This window comes from Octopus bimaculoides, chromosome 4, assembly GCF_046866305.1.
Source record: "Octopus bimaculoides isolate indiv1 chromosome 4, ASM4686630v1, whole genome shotgun sequence".
Classification (NCBI taxonomy): domain Eukaryota; kingdom Metazoa; phylum Mollusca; class Cephalopoda; order Octopoda; family Octopodidae; genus Octopus; species Octopus bimaculoides.
In genome coordinates, this window is record NC_142931.1 from 107166431 (window position 1) to 107176105 (window position 9675).

General features: G+C 34.5%; 1 pseudogene; it reads right to left on the reverse strand.

Moving 5' to 3' along the window:
- Positions 1-229: 229 nt before the first annotated feature.
- On the reverse strand, positions 230-9391 carry LOC149136192 (uncharacterized; annotated as a pseudogene).
- Between the last annotated feature and the right edge of the window lie 284 nt (positions 9392-9675).

The following is a 9675-nucleotide window of genomic DNA, read 5'->3' on the forward strand; positions in this document are numbered from 1 at the left end:
TTACTTGTCCCCAATACGTAAGTACGCAACATGAGTATGAGAGAAACAACTATAGCAACCCCAAGGGACTGTCTTCGAGACTGTTAACGCTGAAACAAATAACAGTAAAACTGGAACCTGAAACGCTTCGACGAAAATAGAATATCTGGAGGGATTAGGGAAATTTACGAAATGATAAGGGTCTTCCAATATATATGATATGAAAAGGAGCTTCCAATATATATGACATCTAATCGTGTACAGTTACAGAGCTTTGATTCACCAAATTTCGTAGCAACATAAACGATGCTCCGACTTTCAGTTGCAGATTCTTAACTGGGGCACCTATACTCTCAGTGTCAGCTGGTAGATAGCCGTCCCCTTCCAAATGAAGCAAACCTTCTCTAAACTGGATTACTGAAGCATTTATATTAAGTGTAAATTTAACAATGGTGGAAATATACAATTTTTCATACGGTCGCCGAATAGAGGATCGTTTGATGCATTCATTCAAATTATTCATCAACAAGTGGCAGAGTTTGCCAAAAAACAAGATTGTTGATCCACATATAATGTTAGTGCTATCTCTGAGATCTTGTAATGCGTAACCGAAAGCCTTAAAACTAAGTGAACTATTGTACGCTCCTCGCATAAACACAATAAATACAGGTGTTTTGCTCCCGAACCATTGCTCATCCAGACTATTTGATAATATTGTACACAGAATTTACACTGTTTGAAAAGCTAAGGGGTAGCTTAAAGCAGAATGAGAAGTCCTGTTAACTATAAGTAACGTCGTAGGGGTTCCAGTAGGGGCCATTGCATCAGGAATCTGTTTGAATAAGTGAAACTTTTTCCCATTATTAAGTTGAACAAAAAGTTTTGCTTATTTCAACAGAAGCATTGCTTAATTCTGGTAAAATAATTTTTCATATGGAACTAAGAGCAGCTTTATTTTTGGTGGGCATATTGTTCAAGTTGGATGTCAGATCTAAAGAATATATTATCTGAGAGGTGCTGTTAAAATACAATACAAACTTCAAAATCTTTGTCAGTCTTGGACCGCACAGTATTATCAATGAGGATCAGTGCCGGGTAGTACGCGGTAGAGGTATACTCACGTTTTCTTTTACTTTTGTTGAGCATGATACAGTATAACTTCAGTGATGCAGTCCTGGTGATTAGGCCACACCCGTTGAGGATTGGATATTGAATAGGAACTGAAAAATACATTCTATAAACCAATACTCATTGGAAAATTAATAATTTTTGAAACAACCCATGTCATTTACTGAAAAATTTCATTGCCTTTTTTTTTTCTAAAGTCTACTTCAATAAGCCAGTGCTAGCATTAGCTAATTTTTTTCTTCAATCACACACGTATATATCAGAGAATAAAGTGAATGAAATATATCAAAGAAAAAAGTCCCCGCTCAGGAAAATTTTTAATAATTTTAGTCTGAGAACAAAAATATATTTCGTTTTTATATAGGTTTTGGTTTTCTTGAACAGGCTTTAGAATTTATTCTTGATTTTATTATTTGTTTTGTTTAATCTGCACAAAGAAAATTTCCAAAACTTGGCGTTCACATTAAAACGATAAGGAAGAGCGATAACAAGAAAAAGACAGAGAAACTAGTGTTTTTTTTACCCTTTACTGCTACAGTATCAGTCTGGTTGAGGAGAACGTTCTATGTTGCGTTAAAGAACGATAGTGTTAGACATAATCGTGTTTATTTAAGATTTTGCCGATTGACTGATGTTTGGCGTAATTGTCGTTGTTATAACTTCAATAGGTCAATTTCGCGTAACTTCATTAGTCAAATGAAGACGATACGAAAATGAAGATAATGATGATGATAATGATAATAATCATAATAATAATCATAATAATGGTTTCAAATTTTGGCACAACATCAGCAATGCTGGAGGACAGGGCAAGTCAATTACACCGACCCCACTGCTCAAATGGTACTTATTTTATTGTCCCTGAAATGATGAAAGGCAAAGTCGATCTCTGTAGAATTTGAACTCAGAACGTGAAGACGGACGAAATACTACTAAGCATTTTGCTCAGCGTGTTAATGATTTTGTCAGCTCGCCGCCTTACTACTACTACTACTACTACTACTACTACTACTACTACTACTACTACTAGTAGTAGTAGTAGTAGTAGTAGTAGTAGTAGTAGTAATAATAATAATCCTATTGAAGCAATAAATTCAAGAGCAGTCCCCTTAATCAGATATTGAAGGAGATTGGAATAGAGTGCCCTGTAGTTTGTCTCTTAGGATTATCAGAAAGGTTCTAAAGTACTTGAAAGACTACTGAAAACTTGTGGATACCTAAGGTTGCAGGTAGTAACCTACATAAATCTTACCAGGAATATGACCGAACCTGAGTCAAACCAAATAATAATAATAATAATAATAATAATAATAATAATGATAATAATAATAATAATTGAAAATCGAAGCCTGTCTATGAGTTTACCAAACCCAAGATGAGAATAAATCACTTATTTTATGTTGTGTTGAGCAAAGAAAGAATATTATCAGCAACCTGAGATACCCAAAAGGTGACTGAAACAGGAGGAGAATTCAAAAAGAAAAAGGAAGAATAACAGGAAAAAATAAAAAGAGATGGAACTACATGGCCAATTCATACAACAAACTGAGAATGCTGGAAGTAAAGATTGCTGGCTCTGGTTGAAGGACAGAAACTTGAAACTTGAAACAGAAACGCTAATTATAGCCGTACGGAACAAGCCCTTAGAACAAATCTGATAAAGGTAAAAATCGAAGAACAAATCTGATAGAGGGAAAAATCGAAGAAAAAATTTGATAAAGGGAAAAATCGACAAAACTCACTCAGATTGCAAGTGTAGAATCTGCAGGATAAGAGACGAAAATATCAATCACATTTTGAGTGAGTGCAGTATATTAGCACAAAAGGAGTATAAGCGCAGACATGACTGTGTAGGTAAAAGAGTGCATTGGGATGTTAGTCGAGTGTGTGGCTTCAAAACAACAGAAAAGTAGTATGAGCACGAACCAGGGCCATGATAGAAAATGAGAATTACATGATCTTGTAGAATTTTCCCATAAAGACTGCTCGCACTATTGAAACAAGAAGACCAAACATGATCATAGAAGAAAACACGATCATAAAGGACAGCATAATCATAGAGGACAAAATAAACAGTATAAGATCATAGGTTTTGCAATTCCCTATGATAGGAGGGTCGATACCAAAGAAATTGAAACATTTGAGAAATATCACGGTCTAACCAGTGATCTGAGGAAATCGTGGAAGACCAAGTGAACAATCATTCTTGTAATAGGTGCATTTGGCGAACAATCAAAATGTTATTTGAAACTAAAAGAGATTGGAAGTGAAACTCGCTTTGGCCAGCTGCAGAAAAATACTATACTATGATCTGCAAAAATCCTAAAGAAGATTTTTGACATTTCAGTAGACTTCTTGTTATCTAACCTGAAGATAAAATCCTTGCTAACTAAATTAGTATGTATTAGCATAACAACAACAACAACAACAACAATGACAATTTCATAGGGATGTTGAAGATAAGACAGACAGAGAAAAAAGATGGCTGGGGATGACTAAAAGTGATTTAAAACCGAAAACGGAGGTTCTAATCTGTGCTGCCCAAAGAGCAACCATTCAAAACCAATTACATCAAATACAGAACAGACAACATCAGAAAGTGATAAGTGCAGAATTTGTGGACAGAATGGTGAAACCGTATGGTATATTACCAGTCAATGCACGCCACTAGCCCAGAAAGAATATAAGAGACGTCATGACAATATAGCCAGGATTGTCTATTGGACACTTTTCAACAAGTATGGTCTTGACGTCATCGAAAATGATAAAGACTGTATGGGATTTTATGATTTAGTGCGACCATGAAATAGAGAATAAGAAACCATACATAGTGTTAATTGAGAAAGAAAGCAAACGATGCTGGATCATAGATATAGCATGCCCAGCTGACAACAAGGTATGCGATAAGGAATAAAGAAAAGTAGATAGGTTAGTTTGGGAGGTTAAGAAGTTGTGGTCGATGAAAAAGGTGGTAGAAGTACCTATACATGTCGGAATCCTGGGAATAGTGAGTAAAAATCTTGAGAAATACATAGAACAAATAGGGGCTGCAATAAGGGTGGAGCACTTGCAGAAAACAGCACTGCCTGGAACTGCTCGAATACTCCGGATGGTGCTCGAAAAATAAAGAGTGTTACCTTAGTTCACTGGTAGTGAACAGCTGTCACCGTAGTACATCGCCAGTGCTAGAAGCTGTGCAAAAACAATAAAAAATAATAAATGCTCTGATGCAGTACTAGGCACTGGCTCTCATGGCTTCTGATCATAACTGATTGGAAGTGTTATGTACATCATTTGTCTTGGTATAAGAGATGGGTTACTGCAAATATTTTGCTCAATACTTCAGATTTGCTTTCAGTTGTTTGACCTTAACCAGTTGAGCATGTCCCTTGGTGGCTGACGATATGTTCATCTCTGATCACGAGCAGAAGTAGTCGGGGAGCATCATAGCCATGTATTGAGAGGAATTCTTTGGGATTTGAATAATTCACTTCTGGAAACATGGGTGTTTTGCTCAACATCATTAAACAAACCTTATTTAGGGAACTTTTGAGCGTTATGGGCTACTTGACTTAAAGAAAATTCTAACAGGAATACACCTGCGAGATCATGCGTTCTTTATCATGATATGAGATCACTATGTTGTGCACGTATGGTTTGATGCATATGCCTCGTGTACCCTTATCAGACGGGTAGTCATGATGGGTGTATTGGGCTTCATATATTTTACCGCAGTGTAACTTTGATGGCAAGCACTGCTCTCTCACTCAATAATAATAATAACAATGAATTTTTTTGCGGCGAGTGGATGGCTAGTCGATTCCAGTACCCGACTGGCACAAAAGGATGAAAGAAAAAGTCGACCAAGGCGGGCTATATATGTGTGTGCGCGTGTGTTTGTGTGTGTGTGAGTACGCGCTCGTACGTGTGTATGTGTATATATTATGTATATATATATATGTATATGTAAAAGTTAAAAGATATGCATATATATGTGTATATATATGTATATATATATATATATATATATATATATATATATATATATATATATATATATATATATATATATATGTATATATATATATATATATATATATGTATATATGAATGTATGTGTATATATATATATATATATATATATATATATATATATATATATGAATGTATGTATATGTAGTGCTCTATCATGGCCACAGCCCTTTGGGCTGAAATGTATAAAAGAACAAAAGAATATATATATATATATATATATATATATATATATATATATATATATATATATATATATGTATATATATATATATATATATATATATATATATATATATATAGATAGATATATATATATACCGTAAATACATACATACAAACATAGATACATACTTACGCACACACGCACATACATAGTTTGATTCGGCTCCATGTAACTTAAAGATTAATGACTTCATCAAAAGAACCTAGCACGTCAGGCTAAGGTTAACAGCAAAGTAGGTTCCTTTGACAAGCTCATGAAACTTTAATTTGCATGGAGCAGAACCAAGCTGCTATTACATAATATATGTAACTCCCACCAAATGTAGGAGTTACACATAATATGTAATAGTATATCCCTCAAACTCACCAGAACTCAGCCTAGTCCAGGAAATTTATCTTAACATAGATTATATAAAGTCAGATGTATCACAATTTGATGATGGGTTAGCTTCCCAAAACTTCGAAGTTACTGTCCATACTATCCTTGTTACAGAATATATATATATATAGATATATATATATATATATATATATATATATATATATATATATATATATATATATATATATATATATATGAGTGTGTGTGTATGTATACGCGCGGGAGTGTATATGTATGTGTGTGTGCCTGTGATTATGTTGACGCAAGTTGGGAAAACGGTGCTCCAGCTTAGCTGCATTCCAATCACTGAAACCAGCAAAGGAGTAAATGATTAAAAAACATACAAATGACAGTGGAGTATACAAATGAGACAGATTAAAATGGATTCTACAAATCTATATCTGGGATGTTTTCTTTCTCTAATGTAGAAAATGTGTTCAAAAATCGAAGTTGATGACGTGTCTACTCTTTTAGAACCATGGCTTTGAAAGTTGTGGAGAAAGGCTGTGGAAGGTAATTAATTCAACCTCATTCCAAGCACATTTGTCCGTAATTACAATCGAGACTCCGGTGTTGACCAGGCATAGAAACATAGTGTTGTGAACTATTTTTGATTACAAAGAAGAGAGAAAATGAGGGTTATGGCACAGGGCAGAAATCAGACCTGTGTCATTTATGGGGTAGGAAGGTTTTAAAATGCTACTCAAATCAATTGTCTCATGAATTGTGCTGTTTGATATGGTTATCAGTTCAGTATAGTAGAAACTTAAGCTTGTTCAATGTACAACAGGACTACATTGTTAGATTTGCAGATATCAGTTTTATATATCTTGTTCTTTTTGTTCTGTACATCTTATTTCCATAACATCATGACAAGAACTACTTTATCTCTAGTCCGACTACCGGCCAATCGTTATCACAGCGCACACATTAATGGACTAAACAAAGAAAGATGTTCAGTAGGACTAACTTGATTAAGAGATAAATTCATATTTTGATTTCGTCTGAACCATCAATAAAAATACTGCAGTAAACACGCCACAAAAATATATTTTATAAGTTCCAAGATTATAACAAAAATAAATCAATATAATCCCAATTAAACATCTAAAATCCGGCAATATAAACAGGATCGGATTTAAACCATGGGAGCCCAGGGCACTTCAAATTCAGTGGGTCCCCTCATGCACAAAAATTAAAATTTTGGAAAATTTGCCAAGTTATATCTCAAAATCCATCTATCGTATGTAATTGTATTTGACGAGGCAGCAGAGAAAGTTTAAATAACCGACTGAAAATGTCACTTTATAGATACACTTTTCAAAATTCGAATTTTTTTCTCATACATTTACTTGCAGTGTTTGACTTTTCCTTCATTGGGAAAAGTATAATGAAGGAGGGAAGAGGGGGGGGGAGGTGTAAGTTTTTTTTTTAACGTGAGTTACAAATGTTTCAGAATGTAGAATACGATAAAATGACAGAAAATTACGAAAAAGAAAAAAATATATCATTTTAATGGTTGTTGTTCCAAAGTTACGATGAGTGTGTTTGTGTAAGGGGAAAAACAAACATTGAAAAGACATGGATTTTAAAAACTTTTGTTTTAAAAGAGCTTCCCTTCATTGTTTTGCAATGCATGAAAAAAAGGGAAAATCCTGAAAAATTTGCGAAATTCCAACATATATGACACAGCTATTCCAAAAGATAACAACATAAGGCGTGGTCTTCTCGTGTCTTCGCAATAGCAAGAACTAGTTCTTCTGGAATGCAATAAGCTCGAAGGATCTTCAATATTTTGTTACAATCGGTGCTATCAAACCCGTTGTTGAAGTCTACTGCAGGGTAAGAGCCTGTTTAATTATTTTGACTTTTTCCCCTTGTATAATGAATTGTATTTTTTATGAATGTAAGTAAATAAATGTATAATTAAAACAATAAATAATAAATAAACGAGACTTAATTTTGAATATTTTTAAAATTCCTATCATATTTATCAAATACAAATGCACATATACATATCTCTGAAGTTTATCTAATAGTGTATTTCTTATTTCAGGCAAGGGGAGGCCTGTAACCATATAGGAGCTTTATTATATGCCCTTCTGCACATAACGACTAATAAGAAACGTGGGACTTTGGCACCAACCTCCATGAAATAATGGAATAATCCTAGAAAACGGAAGTTGAGCCCAAAGAAAGCTGAACAACTGCCATTTGGAAAAAAAAACCTTTGTGAGAGATTTTCAAGGATATCAGGTGAGGCTACTTTAAATTTAGAGCGTTTGAGGCTATTGTAAATTTAGAGCGTTTCGAGGAAGGACTACACAAAAGAGTTTCAAATGCAGGGTGGCTAACTAGTTTTGAGAAATTCAGCAAACTTGATAACACTCCAGACCAAAGTGTCTCTGCGACGACACATGTCCCTAAAATTATTAAAGACAACATTGACCTCCGGTTTCACGACAGCACTAATTTAGATACTCAACCTGTCAGGGAACTCTTTGCCAAATTCTTAAATAATGTCAGTGGAGAAGATCTACTTTGATGGGAACTTGTAGCTAACAATGGTGGAAAAACTGAAAACATTTTATCTTAGAAGTGTTCTGCCTGAAGTATTTTCCAGTTGAGTAAAGCGAGATATCCCACTTTATGCAAGCTAGGAATTATGTTCCAGTGTACCTTACTCCCCAGCAGTGTAATATGTATTTTATATTCAGGCTGTGTATGCAAACAGGAACACAAGAGAGAGTACCTTAATATACCTTGTAGGAAACTTTCAGCAGTATTTTGCAAAAATATACATGTATTGTAATTCAAATTTGTGCTTTTGAACATACCATAGATAATATATGTTTAGGGAATTTAAATTGGTGTGTGCGTGTGTATGCTTTCAATATATTAAAGTTATGCTCTTTGCACCGTTTCTTCACCCATAATAGTAAACAATTGTCAATTTTTATTAACTACGTACAGTATTATATTCAATTTCATTGAGTGATCATTCTACTCATTATAAGGGAGTCTGGATTTCTCAGCAAAAACACATTAGATGATGAATTATTAGTTGTTGTGTTTGAACCCTGTTGTAGGTATGCAGTAATGAGTTACAAAGTGGTGACTGTAAATTGGTGAGTCTAGCACATAATTTCCAGATTTTTGATACTTGGTGAAACATACTTAAAGGTATGACTGTTTTCAAAATATTGAAGTTCTTAATTCTTTCTATCTGACGCTCAACATGAATCCGAAGGTTTACAATAGTCCGTGTTTCCGAAACTTCCCTCTGGTAGAGTTGCTTTTTCTGGTTTTTAAACGGGGGTATGATCAACTGGATCCCACGGGGTGTTGTGAGATCAGAGATAATAAATCCTTTGTCGGCCATTATGGAATCGCCACTTTCGCAGAGATCTAATAAATGGCTTTTCCGTGTAATAACTTTATCACTGACACTCCCTGCCCATAATTCCGATACAAAAGTTACTGCACCAGGTGAACTGATACGTATTAAGCCCTTCCATGTCATATGTGGTTTATAATCACTGTACATCAATGATTTGCTTTGTATGGAAGAAGGAGTCTCAGTATTTCTGTACAATCAACTATAACTCGACATGTTGGATACTTTGCACGGAATGATGGTGGCATATGGTCATTCACTGCTTTTCTTGGTGGCCATATTAACAGAAATGATAACTGAACATCTAAGTAATCAATCCACTTATTAAATATTGTGCCGCATATTGCTGTGCTAATGCAGAAGCGATATGCTAAATCCTCTAATAGTAGCCCAAGTCGTAATCTCATAAGTACAAGAAAAAAATTCATCAATTAATCGAAGCTGTCTGGGTCTCCTTTGCTCTGATGATGCACCATGTCTGGCAGTTTCACTTGCTACATCATCTTTAATTTCATCAAAAAGACACTCAAAA